A 22,959-nucleotide genomic window follows, 5' to 3' on the forward strand; every position below is an offset into this window, starting at 1 on the left:
TTCGAACTTGCGACCTCAAAGTGAGAGGCAAACGTTCTACCAACTGGGCTACCACGGCTCTACTGCGGCTTCGCGTATACTGTCAGTTAGCCTTATTATTTTAGTCCGCATTTTTACATACATACATACGTTCACGAGCATTAATATGTACACTTTGGTACCATGTCACATTAACGTCACTTTTTTTTCTTTTCTTTTTTTTTGACGTGACTTATTGTAGATTTGCCGCAGATGGCATTAACTACTTGGCCGGACAAATGGGGAGCGCTGAAGGCTCTCACCCGGTACAACGTTTAAGACAACAGGCCTGAGGGTGCCCAGTTGGGCGCGAACCTCGGCTCAGGGCGTCGTCTGTGAAATTAACGTCACATTAACGTGTAAGTCTCACTAAATGACAAATATGTTAGTGCGACAGAGTCCTAAAGTGGGTACATTATATTGCTCATGACTGTACATACAAACATCCGTATCCGCATTTTTACCTCCCAAATTATTTATTAGGCCGAGTAAGTCATAATTTATATCATTAGTAAGTCTTAATTTACGATTCACACAGCGTTAAAGTGCTATGAGTTAACCGTCTAATCACTTTTAATTAAAAATTTGCTTAACATGGGAATTACAATCTTCATGGTTTGGTTAGCTTTAATTTAACATGAAAATGAGTATTTCGAAATAAAAATGTTGTTTAAATGAAATTAACCTAAATTGATATATATTTCGTTTCTCATTTTTATAAAATGAACCAATACTAACCTAATCTAACAAACCTAAATTACCTTATGTTACTTACTTTTTCGGACAATCAGGTGATTCAAGCCTACCATGTCCTTACCAAACAAATGACAGTCTCACAAAGTGATTTCGAAAAAATCCCCATCGGGAATCGAACCCGGACCTTCAGATCGTGAGCCTAATGCTCTAACCACTAGACCACGGAAGCTGTCCAAGAAGTAGCGGAAATAAATTATTTTAGTACTTGGTGTTTGATGTCAAAGAAGGAAATTCTCATAGTCCTTCAAGCACTTAATATTCTTCGAGAAAATGTTTTCAAACGGTGTACCTTTTAGTTAAATAGTTTTCTGTGAAGTTTCGTAGGTAGGACGGCGAGGCGTTGGTTGTCACTTTATGTTATGGTACAAGATGTGAGCAGATATAGATTCAATCGTAGTCTTGTTATATCCGGCTCGAAGGAGAATTCTCTAACTTAGATTACACTATCACCATCATTATATAATCGTCATCCCTTAACGGCCCCTGTGGTCCAGCGGTTAAGTCTTCCGAGGATCCCGGGTTCGAACTCCGGTCGGGACAACTATCATAAAATATCACCTTGTGATTCTTAGTTTGCTTGGTATTGCATGCTAATTATACCTGATTATCGGAAAGTAGGATGATCCGTGCTTCGGAAGGCACGTTAAGCCGTTGATCCCGGGTACTACTTACTGATGTAAGTAAGTAGTCGTTACATGAGCCAAGTCAGGGGTCTTTGGCGGCTTAAAAATAACCCTGAAACCAGGGATGAGGTTGTTAATCCTCTTCGCAACCCACACGATAGAAAAAAAATGGTAGAAAAAGAATTAGAGAAAGGCCAGGGGGGTTAAAAAGGCCACATTGAAACAATTCATCAACAACGCTCACCCACTAGACCACACATATACAATTGGGTAATTTCCTAGGGCAAAAATAAATTCTGAAATTCTGATTAGTAAGTAAAGACAGTTTCTTTAGAAGATAGATTACTAAAAAAACATTTTAATTTTTATATTTTACTTTTTTATTCATTTTGATATTTTGTCTCGTTTTTCTATGACGTCATAGCTTTTTCATAAAATTCCATAGTAATTTAGTGTTTAGACGTTTAGCAAAAAGTAATTGATTTGACTAGTTGGAAACTATACTACCAACATTACCAGATGAGACGACAGCTCTAGCCAAAAAATCTTGTCAAAAGTCGTGAAATGTTTGTTTTTATAATAATAATATAAGTTCTTTATTTAGAATAGAATAGAATAGAAATTGTTTATTATAAAAGGACGCCACACACAAAGACAAGACAATAACATCACTTATTTTTTTTTTACAAAACAATAATAAAAAGCATAGAAGGATGTTCATTACAAAGATCATAAGGTAATTTCAGACTTCAAAGGCCCATATATCGACGTACAAAATTAAATACATGCATCAGAATTAAAAACATAATTAAAATCTAAATGACGGGCTAATGTTATGGGCGATAGGCTGATCCCTTATCACCATAAGGTTCATCATAATCCATCTTAGGACTCCGTATCAACAGTGGCTGCAAAGTTGTCTTTGAATACTTGTGGCTCTGCCCACCCCATTAGCGATTACGGGCGTGAGTTTATGTATGTATGTAATTAAAATCTAAATAAAAATAAATTATAAAGTTTTCACTTCGCGGATTGGATGGTCAGACAGGCAGTCGCTTCTGTAAAAAACCGGACCTGTCAAATTTTTAGGTTAGGTAAGCGGACCTTGTGAAAAACGGAATGACCCTAGGGAGATGATGATAATAAATGTTTTCCGCTGTACAACTCGCTACCTCTCGTGACTGGCACCCAACCAGGAACAAGTTTGTAATGTCATTACTTCAAACTCCGCTTTGTGAAAGGAGCCGGCACAAGTTGGCCCCTGTACTGCAAAATACTATTTACATATTTTTTACTTACCGCTTAACACTGTACTACTTACTATTAAGCTTATTTAGAACTTTTGCTTTGAGATGTTCTAGCTTGTAATGCAGGGGTATCGCCGTTGGGAATACTTAGGGTGGTATTGGTGCTAATTCCTGTAAATACCATCTAATTTTATTTTAAGTTATATCTGTCATTTTCTTCACGGGAAGTCAAGGAATTGGCCTTTGATAGACTGGAATGGAAAATGCTACACCGACAAGAGCGTGGCTCTTAAATTGATGATGATGATGATGCTGTCATTTTCTTATCCGCCGAAAAGGAAAGGGACGGGTAATCGACAAGCATAAAATTTATGGAACACACGTCAATTTTAAGCACAAATCTAAACCAACCGTCTAAAAATTTTACATCAGTCAACAACCCGACACAGTTAAGTAGACAGCACGTCAAACGGATTGCATACCAGCGACGTACCTTTTTGATTCGCCCGGGTTATTCATTCATTTACTCATTCTTCCTAAAATTAAGAGCCGGGAATCATCCGTCCCTTTCCTTTTCGACGGATATGAAAATGACGGGTATAACCTAAAATAAAATTAGGCGGTATCTGCAGGAATCGGGGCCATTAATAAACTAATCTCAGCTTCAAGACAGTTCTCTTATAAAAAACAGAAACTTGAGCATGATCTTGAGGGCAGTCTCGACTGAGATTCGTTTATTAATACCACCCTTAGACTTAAAACTGTACCTAAGGTACAGTTTGCATTGTACCTAATATGTATGGGCTTTTGAACCCTATTGAATGAGCATATTTATCATTTAATGAGACTTCTTTTCTCTCTTCTAATACTTTTGATCCCACTAGGATGTAGGACTCAAATAACAGATTGCCACTCCTCGCGATCTTTTGCAGCCTATGTAGCTTGCTCTCATGACATGCCCAGAGTTTTAAACTCTCGTTTTATTTTTAACTAGCGACCCGCCCCGGCTTCGCTCGGGGGTGCAATGCTGAGGAAAAAATGAAATTATTTACGACATCACATTAAAAACCTCCAAAATAGTAGAATTACTTCACTATTAAATGGATGTTATTATACATATAAACCTTCCTCGTGAATCACTCTATCTATTAAAAAAAAACCGCATCAAAATCCGTTGCGTAGTTTTAACTATGTAGTGTACTTTGTTTTATACTATGAAGCTTACTTAGTTTCAATTTAACAAAACCTTAAACTAATTTTAGTTTCTCAGCTCCTATATTAGGCGTCCTTCACTGACAATACGTGCATGAAAGAGATGGAGCTAGTTTTAGACCTGTCAAATTAAGTTAAAAAGGTGATTGACCGAATCGACACCAATATACAACTACCCACAATACGTGATTCATTGGTAAACATAAGGGAATATCATTATTACTATAGTAATGTAGATTTATTAAGAGTTTGGTTTCTATATCTAAATAAATGCGGGTCAGTGCTCATACCTCTTGTAAAACCTTGTATTGTGCAAATAAAGTTATTTAATACTATTATTATATTTTTTTATATTATTATATTTTTTTATTATTATATCGAGGAGCTCGGTGGCGCAGCGGTAAACGCGCTCGGTCTGGCAAAGGCCGGTCATAGGATGGGTGACCACAAAAAAAAAGTTTTCATCTCGAGCTCCTCCGTGCTTCGGAAGGCACGTTAAGCCGTTGGTCCGGCTGCATTAGCAGTCGTTAATAACCATCAATCCGCACTGGGCCCGCGTGATGGTTTAAGACCCGATCTCCCTATCCATCCATAGGGAAGTCCCGTGCCCCAGCAGTGGGGACGTTAATGGGTTGCTATTGATGATGATGATGAATGCTATTATTGCGTCCTAGATTTGGCTCTGTCTCCCCTACAAGTTCTATGAGTGCGTGTTACGTCTGTCAGTTTTACTTGTCGAAACCGCAAATGCATATCCATACACTGCAGGTGAGCCGGCCCGCTATAAATATCAAAACATCAAACTAAACTCGGTAATTAGTTCCATAGAGTTTATTAGTGCTGTAACACGACGACATAATACGGTTTAATTGCAATCCTGCGCACAAATTGGCAATAAAGACGGTCGTGAGAGCGCGTAAAAGTCATAAACCTACACTAGTCGGGGTCAATGACCATGTCAGCTGATTAAGAACTATTTGACAAGAGCACGTTAAGAATGTCGTTTGGGTCAAAAAGTAAAACTTAGAACTTAGGAATTTGTAAAAACTTAGATTCAATCAAATTATTCATAAATACAATATAGGTTCTCTATTTTAACGCATAAAAGTTTATGTAATAATTTACCATGGCATAATGTTACTTGTCCTATTATTAGTTACGCATAGTATTAATTTGTCATAACTTCTTAAGCATAAATTTGAAACTCATAACTACTATAAGCATAATAATTATAAACATAAAAACTATACTCCGAATGAGAAAATCTTTGCCACAACTTTGAACATTTCCGAGACTTATTTTTCCTAGGCTGCATTTGGTTCATGATTGTGACTTTTTATATTTTTTGACTTTATTTCATGCTGTTGGTCATCATTCAGTATACTTTTTGTGTGTAAGATAAACATGCTGGCGACGTAGCCTAACCTACTGTTATGTCTTGTAAAAATTATGACAAAACACTATTATTCTAAAAAAGAATTATGGATACCTATTTAATTTTATAATTCAAATTTATACCAACAAATATTAGTCCAAAAATAAGTTATAGGTACCTAACAAACCAGTATTCTTAGATTTTATTATGGGAAAGTACTATTATGCTTAAAAACGTTATGCAAAAAGGATCATGATACTTAATTAAAATTATGACAATACCATTTATGCATTTTAAGAGAATCCCTACAATATAACATAACGTGTATAACGTGTTAGTGACATCGTAACGAAAACATTTGGGGATGATTCAGACTATGATTCTGAGTTGATATCAAGTGCATCGCAATAGTTTGGATCTGAAAGTAATTAAAAAAAAAAATCATGAATTTTACGACAGGGAATTCCACTTGTTATCAACTCAGCATCATGGTCTGAATCATCCCCCTCAGTACTCGTTACGATGTCACTAACAACCGGTCACGAGCATTAATATTATAAACTTTGGTACCATGTCACATTAACTTTTTTGACAAATTGAACTATAAGTCTCACTAAATGTCAAATATGTTAGTGCGACAGAGTCCTAAAGTAGGTACATTATATTGCTCATGACTGTACATAAGTAGTAACCGGGACTAACGGGTAAAGGCGTTATGTTATGTGAAGTTCTTTTGATTGTGCTTCGTAGTGCTTCTAGCTCTCTGAAGTCCGGTGTAAATTATTGGCGGCATAAATGACAGCGCCGGTTGAGGCGTCTCTCTACACTCCTACTTTATATTTGGGGACACACTGCTAGTACGAATTGCATTAAATACTTCAAACTGAACAGTATAACAGATTATAATTATTTATTTCAACATGTAACACAACTATGTAAAATAGTTCGTGTGGCACGATAATAGATGGCGCTAGTAGTCTATTAGAACGCGGTATCGACATTGTTATTAGATTCTAATAAGAATATTACATACTGTAGCGATTAGCAAGAGGAACTCGCTAACAATTAAATAAATTTAATGGGAAATGCAATTTAAGTAATTTAAATTATTATAAATTAACATGATCATAGTTAAAAGGTAACAACGGTAAAAAAAGGTATCGAACCTCACCTACCTCCGTTGATCAACGAAAGTTTTTGAAGATTATGCCAAAAGGAATACCAAAAACTGAAACGATGCCGCGCGGGGCTTTAAGAATTTTGAAGAAAAACCATTAACAAACCGTCTATAATAAGAACACATTCCTAAAAATGCCCTAAAAACTTTCGTTGATCAACGGAGGTAGGTGAGGTTCGATACCTTTTTTACCGTTGTTACCTTTTAACTATGATCATGTTAATTTATAATCCCTTAATCCCTTCCCTGATCCCTTATCACCATAAGGTTCATATCCATCTTTGGACTTCGTATCAACAGTGGCTGCAAGTTGTCTTTGATTACTTGTGGCTCTGCCCACCCCATTAGGGATTACGGGCGTGAGTTTATGTATGTATGTTAATTTATAATAATTTAAATTACTTAAATTGCATTTCCCATTAAATTTATTTAATTGTTAGCGAGTTCCTCTTCCTAATCGCTACAATACATATTTAGATTACATACAGAACCGACGCTTCTGGATAGTTTGCCTACCTCTAGGTAACTACCACAGGATCGATCTAGGAACAAAAACTACTGCTTCCGACTGTGACGCTTGCACTACGTGTGCCGTCACGACAGGGACTGTGCCTTAGTAATCAATTGTAATTACAGCTACCAATAAATAATCTGCATCAAACAGCTAGAGAAGCCTGGTTCGTCAGGTCTGTTTGATGTTTAAGCTCTCCACAAAAAAAAAACGTTGTTTTTCGATGTAGAATTACGAGATTCCCGATATTTCGACACTGTTGCAAGTGCCATGATCACGGGATGACATGTCATGGGAGTCTCATATCCCCATTAAAACGCGGTAAGAACCCGTTATTATGCGCTTTAATTATGATAATAACCGCGTAAACTTAAAACAATGTATAATTAACAGGCGATTAGTATCGTTACACTAATACTTCAATAAACACTGCACTGTAACTTCACTTCCCCTATTTCTTCGTTTTTTTCTATTCTCTCCTTGATGCATCAAGCTTTAACGATTATCACCAATGCATTACATCTTTAACATAATTCTCTTAAAAAAATATTTCGACAATATTTACTCTTATGCCTAAACCTAAATCGAGCCTTTCTACCCACAAAGGACGAGTTAGTTCGCCAAACGCGAAGGCCGTACCACTCAATTGACTTCCCAAACTAAATGTCCTATCATACCAAAGAAAATTCGTCCCTAAATCCATCGCTTACAGTATACTGCGTATTTCCACAGCTACCATAATTATGTTGGCAGCTTTATGAGATTGCTCTATCGAGTTTGCGGTCACCACTTCAGGGAATTTGGGAGATAGACACGAACTTTCTTGGGCTATCTATGTACTTTTGACGTCCAAACTGTTGCGGAAATGTTCGAAATTGTTAGAATTTAGGTATCGCCATTTCTGTCATCTTTGTATTGATGGCTTAATAAGCTGAAAGCTCATCAGGATGCATCAATAATTCATACATGTAGAAATAGGAGCATCTGTTAGCGTCACACAGTCCTCAGATGGGCCATGGGACCGTGATTAAGGGGGATAAAAAGGCTACATCGAAGCAATCCACCTAAAAAAGCAATATTGGTGGTCCAAAAAGTTGATCAGCTGCTTGTCTTCCCGGGCATGTCGTAAAAACCGACAGAGGGATTGCGTCCTCTAACATGATGGACTAATGTTATGGGCGATAGGCTGATCCCTTATCACCATAAGGTTCATCATATCCATCTTAGGACTTCGTATCAACAGTGGCTGCAAGTTGTCTTTGATTACTTGTGGCTCTGCCCACCCCATTTGGGATTACGGGCGTGAGTTTATGTATGTATGTATGGCAAAAAGTTGATCCGTGCTTCGGAAGGCACGTTAAGCAGTTGGTCCCGGTTACTGCTTACTGATGTAAGTAGTCGTTACATGAGCCATGTCAGGTGACTTTGGCGGCTCAATAATAAGCCCGACACCAGGGTTGATGAGGTTGGTAATTCACCTCCTAACTCACACGATAGAAGAAGAAGCAATATTGCAATTTGGGCTTACAAAAGTAAAAAATAAAAAATAAAAAATGTCTTGTTTCGATGTGGCCTTTTTAACCGCCCAGAGCGTACTTGATTACTTCCTTCCGGTAACATGACACTTCAAATTCAAATTCAAATTCAAAAATATCATTATTCAGTAGGTAACATAGTTACACTTTGAATCGTCAATTTTTACATAACGAACGTCTCATCCGCCTAAAACTACTGCAGCTTCTCACAACCTGTATAGCCGGGGAAAAGAAGCTATACTTTAATGCACAGACAGAAAATGCAAATAAAAAACAAAACAAAAGCGAAATATAAAAAGTACAATAGGCGGCCTTATTACTAAGTAGTAATCTCTTCTAGGCAACCTTTGAGTATAGGAGATATTTAATACGGAACCTTTGTTGGGGTTTTGAACGTAATTTATTGTAGATTTTCTGAAAGTGGTATTTATTAACTACTTGGCCGGACAAATGGGGACCGCTGAGGGCTCTCCCTCGGTGCTGTGGCTTAGCACTCGAGGCATTGTCAGTTATGTGTATAAACCTTTATTTGTCCGGCAAAGTAGTTAATGCCATTTGCGGGAAATCTACAATAAGTCACGCCAAAAAGAAAAGTGTAAACCTTTCGGAAAATTGGTAAACTTAATTCGTTCAAGAAGGAAAGCGATGGGTGGGTAGATATGTGGGCTGGCAGAGGAAGACCTAGAAGGACGTACATTGACCAAATCGGAGATGTCCTTAGGGCGGCGCCCGCGCCGGTAAACAAAGCGCAAAATATTATTATGTTTAGTGACGAAATTGGCAAAACAATGGGTTTACAACTTAGCCATTTCTTGAGGCGGGCAGTAATTAATAATTGTATGCCGGGTGCCTCCTATTTAGACATTTTAAAAAGAATAATTTCTTATAAATTCTCGAAAAATAGTACAATCATAATCTTGGCCGGTAGGAGAGGTAACGCGAACAAAGAACTACTTTCCCATTATATTTCCTTACTTAACAGCCTACCGAATGTAGAACAAGTGATTTTGTTTGCATTGCCTTTCAGCCAAAGTCAGCTTAATTCCGAAAATAAGTTTAGGCATGATCTAAACCTGACATTGCATACTTTAGTATGCGATTATTATAATAAATTTCAGTTCATTGATACGAATTCCTATGTTAGGAATTTTTATTTGACCAAAGGTAGATATTACTATCTATCTAACTTTTACAAAAGACAAATAGCGAAGTCGCTATCCTTTTTTTTTACATTAGAATCAGCCAATTCGTTGGCTTTTAACGCGTCTGCTCCTATTGAGCAGCCTATTTTTATTTCTGACATTTGTAATTTAAATTAAATTTAATGACAACAGAGAAAAACTTTGGCTGTAGTAAGTTAAATGAGGACATATTAAATATAAAATGCAATAAGAAAAATACAAATGTAATCAACCTGGTACACCAAAACATACAAGGAATATTGGGCAAGGAACTTGAAATTGAACTTTTTTTAAACAGTAATTGTGTTGATATTATGTGCGTAACTGAACATTGGCTAAAAAAACATGAGTTCGTTTGCTTCAATAATCACCAGGTTGCCAGCTCGTACAGCAGGGAGACGGCTATCCGTGGCGGTTCATTAATATTAGTACGTAATTGTTTAAAATATAAGGAACGAACGGATATTGTAAGTCTCTCAGTTGAGCGAACTGTTGAGCTAGCCTGTATTGAACTCAGCCGGCTTATTGTATTGAGCGTATACAGACCCCCCGCTTCATCTTATGATCTATTTGAGAAAGTTATTGATGAAGCTTTATGCAAATTATGTAATAAAAGCAAACATGTTATCGTCTGCGGTGATTTTAATATTGATATTCTGGAAAATTGCTCATTAAGTACTACATTCAAATCTTTATTTCTGTGTTATAATCTTGTAAATCTTTTTTCAGAACCAACCCGAATCACGTCACAGTCCGCGAAATGTATCGATAATATTTTTAGTAACTTAGAACCTTGTGATAAATTAATAATTAATAAATTAAAGTCAGATCACTGTGGTCAACAAATATCTTTCAACTTATTTGTTGACCGCTCACTGAAAAAGGATGTTACATGCAATCCCATATCAAGTAGTCGTTTAGAACAATTCAAAGATAATATGTCAAACAAATTACCAGAACTTCCTTACTGTGATGACCCAAATTTGTTATATAACTCCCTATTTAATCTAACAAAATCGGAATTTAATAAAGTATTTAAGGCAAAAACAATTAAGAAAGCAGACACACCAATTTTTAGTGACTGGGCGACGGTAGGAATTTATAAGAGTAGAAACAGGTTGTATGAACTTTACGAAGAAAGAACATACAATCATAGCGTAGCTTTTCACGACTATGTAAAACAGTATTCAAAAGTTTTCAAACGTGTTTGCGTTACCGCGAAGGCAATGTTTGTTAGCAGTAAAATTAAAGGTAGCTCAGATATTATTAAAATGACTTGGAAAGTTATTAATAGCGAAACTGGGAAAGTCAAAGCACGCGATCTCGAGTATCAATTACAAATTGACGGTAAACTACTCACAAATGATAAGCAAGTTGCTGAAGCTTTTGAAAAATTCTTTACTGACATTCCATTTTCGACTACCAAGGACTTGAAGTCATCTCCTGCACTCGCTCAATCACTTGTAAGGGAGCACATAGATACGTCCAAAGTAGATAAACTAACATTTACACACGTGAGTCCTAGGGACGTCTTAAGAGCTTTTAAATCTTTAGAAATCAAAAAGACTGCAGATCTTCATGGTCTCTCTGTTAAAGTCATTAACTCCGTGATTGATTGCATAGCTCCCTATCTATCATGTATATTTAATAAATGTGTAGACAATGGTGTGTTTCCAGATTTAATGAAGCACAGTAAAGTCATTCCATTGTTTAAAGCTGGTAGTACTTCTGACCCTACTAATTTTAGACCAATATCTATACTACCCACGCTTAGTAAAATATTTGAAAAAATTTTATTACTGCAATTACTTCAACATTTCAATTTAAACAATTTAATGTCTAATAAACAATTTGGTTTCACAAAGGGTCGCTCAACAACCGATGCTGGTGTTGAGTTAATAAATCATGTTTTTCAGGCTTGGGAGGAGTCCAAAGATGCTATTGGTGTCTTTTGCGACCTTTCCAAAGCCTTCGATTGCGTTTGTCATGATATCTTGATCGCGAAACTTCGTCACTATGGAATAACTGATAATGCCATCGCTCTTTTGGAGTCATACCTTAGTGGCCGCGTTCAGAGGGTTGATGTGCATGGCTGCAGATCGTGTGGATCTAACGTCACTATAGGCGTCCCGCAGGGCTCAATTCTAGGTCCATTTCTATTCCTAGTTTACATAAACGACCTACCTAGTCTTGTAAAACATGAGGTGGTACTGTTTGCAGATGATACCTCCTTACTTTTTAAAGTAAAGAGACGACAAGATTCCTTTGACGATGTAAACAACGCCATTTCAGAGGTAGTGGATTGGTTTACTGTAAACAACCTGCTACTTAATGAAAATAAAACAAAATATGTTTATTTTACGTTATCGAATGTTAGTAGGCCCCTCGATTCTATTATTGTAAAAAATAAGGAATTGGACCTCATGGATACTGCTGTATTTTTGGGAATTACTTTGGACGCTAAGTTGCAATGGAGTCCTCATATTGATAAGTTGTCCAAAAGGCTCAGCTCAGCAGCATTCGCGGTCAAAAAAATTCGTTTAATAACCGATGTAGAAACCGCGCGATTAGTTTATTTTGCCTACTTCCACAGTCTAATGTCGTACGGCATCTTGCTGTGGGGTCATGCTGCAGATATGAACAGCATTTTTGTTCTGCAAAAGCGAGCCATTCGGGCGATTTACAAATTGGGACCCAAGATGTCACTTAGAAATAAATTTAAAGAAATTAATATTTTAACTTTGGCATCACAATATATCTTTGAAAACCTAATATATGTAAAAAAACATATAGGATTATTTGCAAAAAATAGCGATCGGCACATTGTTAATACCAGGAATAAAAATAAACTTGCTTTACAAGTCAGTCGATTACATAAGATTACTAAATCTTTTAAGGGGCAATGTATACGTTTTTACAATAAGATTCCCATTGACATTCAGAATTTGCCTTTCAACTGTTTTAAGACAGTAGTTAAACAAAAACTTTACAAAAAAGGTTATTATAAAGTTAGTGATTATTTAGAAGATATGAATGCATGGGATTAACTGTCTGAGAACTGATATTAGGCAGCTAAATTACTCAATTGTATACCAATATTTTATGTTTATTTTTATTTTTTTAAAGAACGTCTAGGGCCCTGTGCCGAGGTTTTTCTTGCAGCTTCTTTTCCCCGGCTATACAGGTTGTGAGAAGCTGCAGTAGTTTTAGGCGGATGAGACGTTCGTTATGTAAAATTGACGATTCAAAGTGTAACTATGTTACCTACTGAATAAAGATATTTTTGAATTTGAATTTGAATTTGAAAAGGTTCAGTAAGATCTACTCTGAACCGATTGATGAATGTAGAGGAAGCAAGAGAAGTATGTCAGGATCCAAGCAAATGGAATTCCAAAGTCTCTGTTTACCCCGGTGGGAAATAGGCGTGAGTTTATGCATGTATATAGATATGTTCTTTTCCGAATTGTTGTATTTTGTTTTCTTTTTTGTTGAATTTATAATCTTCTTCAAAAAATGGAAAAGATAAAAATTATTTATTTATTATTTATTTGTTATTTAATAAAATAAACTGCGGAGTATGAATAAACGCTACATATCTAAACTTATTCCTTACATTTAGGTAAGGACAGAACTAATAAAAATTACAACTACATTATAAAATTCATTATCATCATCATCATCAGCCCATTAACGTCCCCACTGCTGGGGCACGGGCCTTCCCTATAGATGGATAGGGAGATCGGGCCTTAAACCATCATGCGGGCCCAGTGCGGATTGATGGTGAAAATTCATTATAACATTTTTTTTTAGTGCACTTACGAGAACTTTTCAACACTAATATAAAAACTCCGCCTTAAAAGTGCGGAATAAAATATTTACTATGTTACCGGTATTAATCTTGGTGTGCGGTACAAAGTGAGCTCTTACCGGTACTAATGCACGCTGCACCTGCCCGCTAATGTGGTTCCGGTTTTTACCGGTACTTTCTGTTACTGGTACCGTTTTACAAGGGTACTTACACTTAAAATTATTATAGTACTTATAAATATTTTTAACAGCCTCCGTGGTCTAGTGGTTAGAGCGTTAGGCTCACGATCTGGAGGTCCGGGTTCGATTCCCGATGGGGACATTGTCGAAATCACTTTGTGATACTTTCCTTTGTTTGGTAAGGACTTTTCAGGCTTGAATCACCTGATTGTCCGAAAAAGTAAGACGATTCCGTGCTTCGGAAGGCACGTTAAGCCGTTGGTCCCGGCTATTAGCCGTAAAAACACCTCCACCAACCCGCAGTGGAGCAGCGTGGTGGAGTATGCTCCATACCCCCTCCGGTTGATTGAGGGGAGGCCTGCGCCCAGAAATGGGACGTATATAGGCAGTTTACGTATGTATGCATAAGTATTTTTAGGAATCTTACACGGTGGGATTCACATGCCGTGGTATTCCAGTTGGTACGGTCACGAGCATTAATATGTATACACTTTGGTGCCATGTCACATTAACTTTTTTGACAAATTGAACTGTAAGTCTCACTAAATGTCAATTATGTTAGTGTGACAGAGTCCTAAAGTGGGTACATTATATTGCTCATGTCTGTAGAACGCTGGCCTCTCCCTTTGAGGTCGCATGTTCGAATCCAGCAAAGGCCTAAACCAATGATTGTCGAATTTGTTTTCGAATTCATGTTTGGATCATAAATGATTATCACGTGCTCAGCGGTGAAGGGAAACATCGTGAGGAAACCCACATTCCCGAGAAATGCATTTTCGGAGGTATGTGACCTAACCTGTATTGGACTGGTTTTTCTTTCGCGTATTGGAAGGTCAGATAGGCAGTCACTTTTGTAAAAAACCGGACCTGACAAATCTTCAGGTTAGGTTGGACGTCAAGTCACTCGCCGTAGCGGAAATCGCTGTTCGGGGAGTCGCTGTCAACGCCATAATTATTTTTAAGATACTGATTGATTACTCGTAGTTAAACAATAAACGATTCAGAATATCCATTAATAAACCAGGCAGTGAACTGACACAGTTCTATAGGATAGGATTGCTCAATTATTGAAACCGTTTTAAAAGGATTTTTAAAATAAATGCCCGAAGAGATTTATTTTTCTCGGCGTCGAGCTAAAGTTTTATATTCAGGCGAGTACAAAGGTCGTGGGACAAACGGGACAATGAGAGGTTCAAATTAAATATTTAAATGCTTTTACTGTATTGTTTTTTCTGTCTTGGTGAAATGAAAATTAAACATTACTCTACAAGTTTAATTAACTTCTTATTAATGAAACAAATACAATATTTTTAATGCGTTGTTATCCCATGCTAAACATGATTTAACGACCTCTGTGGTCCAGTGGTTGAGCGTTGGGCTCACGATCCCGGGTTCCATTCCCGATGGAAACATATCACAAAAATTACTTTGTGCTCCTTAGTTTGGTTAGGACATTACTGGCTGATCACGAGATTGTCCGGAAGTAAAGATGATCCGTGATTCGGAAGGCACGTTAAGCTGGTCCCGGTTACTACTTACTCATGTAAGAGTAAGTAATCGTTACATGAGTCAAGTCAGGGGCCTTTGGCGGCTCAATAATAACCCTAACACCAGAGTTGATGAGGCTGGTACTCCACCTCACAACTCACACGATAGAAGAAGATTCTATGTTTAAGTACTTATATTTTATACGCGGTTTTTTATTATATACTTAAGTATTTTATATATTTATTAAAGGGTTTTTTGTAGGACATTGTCAAACAGTAGGGAACATATAAGTTTTAAATGCCATTAAATTATTAATTCTTCACCATTATTTACGACGACAATTAATAAATGATCCGTTAACGAATCCGGAATCCCGTTAATGTCCCGGACAATTAGTCCCGTAACCGATGTCCCGTAATGTGTGTGTGCCCTGCTTTATGTCTCGTGTTCATGTGAGATAATAACACGCGTGGTGTGGCGTGTAAATGGTGCCATACATCACACGGCGCGGGGCACTCTAGGTGAGCTTTTATTTTGCCGGACATTTAGACTGGCGTGTGTGTTTATTTAAGGCGAACGTGTGGAGCCAGCTTTATCGCACGGAAAATATGTTGGACTTAAGTCTTTGCAATGATAAAGTTAGTCGCGCATGAATAGATACCATAGTGCGGATAAAGTTCTGAAAAAATATACCGTGGCTGACTTTACAAATTGACTTATCTGCAATTTTCCAGAAAGATGGAAAATCACTAGGGTGGTACCTGTACCCAAGAGTAAGGGGAGTACTGATATTACAAATTTTAGACCGGTGGCGATTTTATCTACATTTGCGAAAACTTTTGAGTCCATAATTCAAAAGTGTTTATATCAGCAAATATCATGTCAACTATCAGACGCTCAGCACGGTTTCCGACCGGGGCGGTCTACCACTAGCAACCTCATCAACTCAATGATGTATATAGTTCCTCATGTTGACGCGGGAGTCCAAGTGGAGGCAGCTTTCTTTGACTTCAAAAAAGCGTTTGATATGGTTGACAACGACATACTATTGTCCAAGTTGGCAAGTATGGGTTGCACCCCTAAGCTTCTGAACTTTTTTGCTAGTTATATGAGGGATAGGCAACAGTACGTGGAGTACGCCGGGTTCGAGTCACAGCCGTATTTTACATGGTCGGGTGTGAGTCAGGGTAGTAATTTGGGTCCCCTTAATTTTATTATCATGATAAATGACCTACCTGCAGTTGTGAAAAATGCGTTATGTTTATTATTTGCTGATGACCTTAAGTTACTTCTTGTAATTCGGAATGCTAGTGACTGTAATAACTTTCAGAGGGATATTGACAGTGTGGTCCAGTGGAGTAAACAAAATAAACTATTTTTCAATGCTGCGAAATGTTCAGTACTAACGTTTGGTCGAATGAGGACTCCCCTAAGCACGGAATTTAAAATAGATGGTGAGCCCATGAGAAGAGTCCAAGAGGTTCGTGATTTAGGAATTCAAATGAATAACGAGTTATCCTTTTCAACGTTTGTGACGAAAGTTTGCAAAAATGCTTTTAGACAGTTAGGATTTCTATTGCGTCAAGGTAAAGATTTTTCAAATATTAAAGTTATTATAGCACTATACAATGCCCTGGTTAGGAGTCAGCTGGAATTTAATGCTGTTATCTGGTCTCCACACGAAGCTAAGTACACGCAAATGCTTGAAAAAGTGCAAAATAAATTTACTAGGTACTTATATCAAAAACTGTATGGTGTCTATCCTTTTTATCCGTTAATGTATCCCACTTTATTTGTTCTGGGTATGGTGGGATACAACAAACTGGAGGTTAGGAGGAACCTGGCGTTATCTGTGTACTTGTGTGAAGTATTTCGTGGAATAATTCACAATCCCAGTGCACTAGCATATTTAAAAGTAAGTGTACCCGACAGATATGTGTATCGGAGAAGGATGCCTCGGCTGTTCAGCGTTGCCAGGGGACGGACGAACCTTGTAAACAAATCGCCCCTGACTCGAGCACTGCACACACTTAATGAGATCGCAGAAAGGACTGATATATTTATATGTAGCCTGGCCGAATTCCGAAGGGTCACCTTATATGTTACATGCTATGTACTATATAATTAATTGCTCCTACTTTAAGATTTGTATAATTATGTATATTTCTAGTGAACTATTGTATTGGGATAGTCTTGTAAAGATAGTTCTAGAACATTGATAAATAAATAAATAAATAAATAAAATTTTTTTGCCAAAATATTTTGTGTCTTATGACAATAACAAAAGGTGCAAATCAGATTCGCAAAAAAAATAGATACGTCAGTTAGCGACGATATGTTTAAATACAGGGTGACTGTTAGTGACATCGTAACGAAAACTTTGAGGAATGATTCAAGCCATGATTCTGAGGTGTCATCAAGTGGAATTTTCAATCGCAAAATTATTAAACGGAAAATAATTAAAAAAAAGTACACAAAAATTTTCATGAATTTTCTGACAGGAAATCAAGTGGAATTTTCTTTCGCAAAAGTATAAAATTGAAAATAATTAAAAAAAAATGAATTTTGCGACGGAAAATTCCACTTGATATTAACTCATCGAATCATGGTCTGAACCATCCCCTTGAGTATTCGTTACGATGTCATTAACACCCTGTATACCTATGTCTCACTGCTGGACTACTCGATTACGTTTATTAGTTGGTTGTGGCATTTGGTGGAAGGCTACACTTGGTGAATTACACGGGTGAATTTTTCGACGGAAAATTCCACTTGATATTATCTGTTTTATAACTTCTGGGAATAACCAGACATTTTGGTACACTAGAGAAAAAAATATCTGTGACAAAATCCGCAGAGGATATAATGCCAAAAGCATTCCCGTGTTATATGTGAGCAATGCGATTGTACGCGAGTTGCTACGTCATCTTATATTTACATTTGTAAAAAAAAAACATACAAAAATCCACGCGTGAAGTCCCTAACCGGGTGGGTAGAGCCACAAATAAGCACGTAGTTAGAGACAATTCAACGCATGACTTTCTAAATTACCATCTTTAACTCGGCTACATTTCTGAAAAAGGTATAATAGTATAGAAACTCTAGGCATAAGTTGTCTAAGTGAATGTCAGCTATTGTTTCATTTCTCCTAATCTTTAGATTTCACAGGTCCGATTTTTACAGAAGCGACTGCCTATCTGACCGTCCAACCCGCGAAGGGAAAATCAGCCCAATACAGGTTAGGTCACATACCTCCGAAAATGCATTTCTCGGGAATGTGGGTTTCCTCACGATGTTTCATTTATGATTCAAACATGAATTCGAAAACAAATTCGACAATCATTGGTTTAGGCTTGTGCTGGATTCGAACCTGCGACCTCAAAGTGAGAGGCAAACGTTCTACCAACTGGGCTACCACGGCTCTAAAGAAGTTGACAAAATATAAAATTCATTTTACGAAAGACTGTTTTCATTTTTCCCGCTTCGTCTTTCCAAGCGGGATTAAATTTAAATCTCAGCGAATAAAAGCGTGTCAAAAATGCAAGTCCATCAAAGGCCCAAAGGCGATAAAGGGATTCAAGCACGAATAAGCCGCTTCAAAATTCGTGACGTTCGAAACCGGTAGTCGTCTATAAAGCAACGCATTACGATTCAAAAACTCCGCCGGTCTTACGGTATCACTGGTATATAATACCGGTAATGTTACCGGATCTTTCAGCCCGATCCGCGTCGCTCTTCCGAAATATTTTTGTTGCTTTACCGGTACTTTGACGCGTATTCGTGCGGAATGTTTGCACGGTGTTATTGTGATAAAGAACCTGGTGGATCGGGTTTTTAGCTTCACATTTTTATTTTCACTTTCATCGCAACATGTTTTTTAAAGGAAGCTTTCTTTTTGCTGCACTTAAAAGATATCATTATTTAAGCTCATTCTGTTATATACGTATGGTCACGAGTACTAACATGTATACACTTTGAAACCATGTCACATTAACTTTTTTGACAAATCAAACCGTAAGTCTCATTAAATGTCAAATATGATAGTGCGACAGGGTTCTAAAGTGGTTACATGATATTGCTCATGACTGTACTTATACAGGGTGTTAGTGACATCGTAACGAAAACTTTGAGGGATGATTCAGACCATGATTCTGAGTCGATATCAAGTGGATTTTTCCGTCGCAAAAATCATATATTTTTTTTAGTTTTTTTTAAATTATTTTCAATTCTATACTTTTGCGATGGAAAATTCCACTTGATAAAAAAAATAATCAGCTGAATCATCCCTCTCAGTATTCGTTATGATGTCACTTACACCCCGTACAAGTACATACGGTAGCCATACAAGTAGGTATGGGTGTTAGTGACACCGTAACGAATATTGAGGGGGATGATTCAGACCATGATTCTGAGTTGACATCAAGTGGAATTTCCTGTCAAAAAATTCATGATTTTTTTTTTGTTTTTTTTTTTTATTATTTTCCTATCCATACTTTTGCGACGGAAAAATCCACTTGATATCAACTCAGAATCATGGTCTGAATCATCCCTCAAAGTTTTCGTTACGATGTCACTAACACCCTGTATATAAATAGAATAATTGTAAGCTTCTGACTCACCATAACTTAACTAATGTTTTATCCATACTATCCCCACTTTTCATCCGTTAGTAAACGGCCTCCGTGGTCCAGTGGTTGAGCGTTGGGCTCACGAGGTCCCGGGTTCGAATCCCGGTGGGGACATATCACAAAAATCACTTTGTGATCCCTTGTTTGGTTAGGACATTACAGGCTGATCACCTGATTGTCCGAAAGAAAGACGATCCGTGTTTCGGAAGGCACGTTTGGCCGTTGGTCCCGGTTACTACTTACTGATGTAAGTACGTAGTCGTTACATGAGTCATGTCAGGGGCCTTTGGCGGCTCAATAGTAACCCCGACACCAGGGTTGATGAGGTTGGTAGTCTACCTCACAACCCACACAGTAGAAGAAGATTCGTTAGTAACATAGAACACTGTACGGTCACGAGCATTAATATGTATACACTTTGGTACCATGTCACATTAACTTTTTTGACAAATTGAACTGTAAGTCTCACTAAATGTCAAATATGTTAGTGCGACAGAGTCCTAAAGTGGGTACATTATATTGCTCATGACTGTACGCTGCTGCTAGTAACTAATTCATATTATATGAAATGCATGCCACATGAGCGCTTATATACGGTGTGGGTAACAGTAACAGTTGAAATGTTACCGGGATGTTACCACATGTGAAGTCGCTCTCTATTGCATATCTACTATGCCGAGCGGCCATTAAGTTACCGTGATTTATCCAGTTAAAAACGTTGATCAAAATTATATAGGCTGGCTTGACAGTGCATATTAATTTACGATGCAAATCCCTAAAAGTATTCATGTTGTTTATAAAACAATTTATATTTCTCTAGTTCCAGATAAAAATATTACATATTCATTACATGATTCAACCTTTTCTACGGACATCTCCAATTTGGTCAATGTACGTCCTTCTAGGTCTTCCGCTGCCAGCTCTACCACCAACCTTCGCTTTATATACTACTTTCCTAATTCAATGATTTCTACAAAGTCAAATTAGACAGAAATGTATTATTTTGACGTAAGTATTGTAAAAAGTAATCACATATTTGACTAAGTTGTCTACTTGCCTAGCATAAGTTATGTTTACTATTGATTCATAATAATGGCGCTTGGTTCATCTGTTCAATAAATAACTATTACTTTCCCTATAGTCGTAGTTTTATTATAATGATCGATTAAATACACAATCGCGTATTTAGTGGCCACACGAGAGAGGTTCTCAGTTTTCATTAAAAGGCTCGCAAGAAAACGGTCCGCTCTCATTTCCGCTGTTCTCGGGGCCATTACTGGACGAGCTTTTAACGTTGCAAATTTATTTTTATTTCGCACGAGCATTATTTATGTTAGAATTAGAGGAAACCGCGACAAAGCCACGGTATGTATGCTGTGATTCGAAAAAATAAATAGACTGATCAGGGGGGTTAAAAAGGCCACTTCGATGCAATTCAGCAGCTTACAGCTCTATCCCAATTGGGGTAATCAGAAGTACATCCTTCGCAAGGTGAACTAAGTACCCACGAGCCTTTTTTTATTGGAATAATAAATATAATATTATACGTATAATAAGTAAGACATTGTATAAAATATGAATTAATGTAAACATGACAATTTGATAGTTTTAAAAATACGTAGACAATAGTTATCAAATATGTTTGCCAGGGTTATTAATCTGCACACCCGATTGACAATAAATTAATTTTAATATTGTATGTCACCGTAAAATTGTAAATAACGTTAGATTATAATCTATCTCGCGAGATTGTGAACTGTCGAATAATTATGAATCGTATCATATTGCTTACAATTTAACGTATTATTTTTCGGTAGATTATAATTTATCGAAGTGAAACCGTCAAATTGTGATACGAAACGCACCTCGCGTGCTATACCATAGAGTTACAAAACTATTAGAGTGAGCATAATGTTAATTTGGGATTCTCTTAAAATGCATAAATGTTTTTGTCATAATTTTAATTATCATAATCCTTTTTGCATAACGTTTTTTAGCATAATAGTTTTACTTTCCCATAATAACATCTAGGAATACTGGTTTGTTAGGTATAACTTATTTTTGGGATTAATAAATAGATATCCATAATTCTTTTTTAGAATAATAGTGTTTTGTCATAATTTTTACAAGGCATAACAGTAGGTTAGGGTGCGGCGGGGGTGGCCCTTGGGCCACCCCTATGCCGCCAACATGTTTATCTTACACACGAAAAGTATACTGAATGATACGTTTCAGATTTTTTAATTTTGATACATTTTTTCTTACCATGTGATGTCAGAATTATTGATTACTTACTAAATAATTAATAAATACGTACTTGATTTCACAATCTTGAAGAGCATTTATTTTATTTGACTGACACCTGTGTTTTATTCCTAACTCTATGGACTCAGAACGGTCTACTGTAAGGCCGACCAATCAGGGACAGCCGTCGGACAGTTGACAATTTGACAATTGTAAGATTGTGATTTAACAGTTTTACTTCGATAGATTATAATCTGACGAATAATAATACGTTAAATTGTAAGCAGTATATTACGTTTCACAATTTTTCGACAGTTCACAATCTCGCGAGATAGATTATAATCTAACGTTATTTACAATTTTACGGTGACATATATAAGTATGTAATGTTGCACGCCCGATTGTGTTAAATTGTACCAAAGAACATTATTTTTTCTTTTTATAATGAAACTATGACATCTTTTTTGTACTGTATAATTGCAATAAATCTTTTGACTTAGACTTTCTGTTAGACCAGCGTGATAGGTGAGCCGTATCGCCGTCTATAATGCTGCAGTTTATCTATCACTCTAAACAAAAACTCAATTCAAAGGCGCATTCGAAATATCCTCAAGTAAAATACTTACCACATTAACTCTCTTAAAACTTCAATATCCCTTTTATTTTCGAAAGGTAAGACATGGGATTGGTCTTAGCGATCTAATATAGATTCAAGCCGTAGGTGAAACGAGTGGAAAATGCTTTTAGCTAAATAGACCGCATTTTGGAATCTTTAAAGTAATTATTTGGAAACTTATTCGGATTGAGAAAACGTTTTAGGGATACTATTTTCAGGTTTTGAGAGTAGAAATGCAAGTAAACGAAGCTTTATATTAACTGACATAATACAACAATGTAATACAGGATGTTAGTGACATCGTAACGAATACTGAGGGGGATGATTCAGATCATGATTCCGAGTTAATATCAAGTGGAAT

General features: G+C 36.9%; 1 protein-coding gene across 1 annotated transcript in view; it reads right to left on the reverse strand.

Moving 5' to 3' along the window:
- Positions 1 to 234: 234 nt before the first annotated feature.
- LOC126369262 (uncharacterized) overlaps positions 235 to 22,959 on the reverse strand; it is a 341,394-nt gene continuing 318,669 nt past the window's right edge. The window contains exon 7 of the transcript XR_007566672.1: positions 235 to 333. The gene's annotated coding sequence lies outside the window, so the exon portion shown is untranslated. The remainder of the gene's footprint in view (positions 334 to 22,959) is intronic.

Source organism: Pectinophora gossypiella, chromosome 8 (genome assembly GCF_024362695.1).
Source record: "Pectinophora gossypiella chromosome 8, ilPecGoss1.1, whole genome shotgun sequence".
NCBI classification, from domain to species: domain Eukaryota; kingdom Metazoa; phylum Arthropoda; class Insecta; order Lepidoptera; family Gelechiidae; genus Pectinophora; species Pectinophora gossypiella.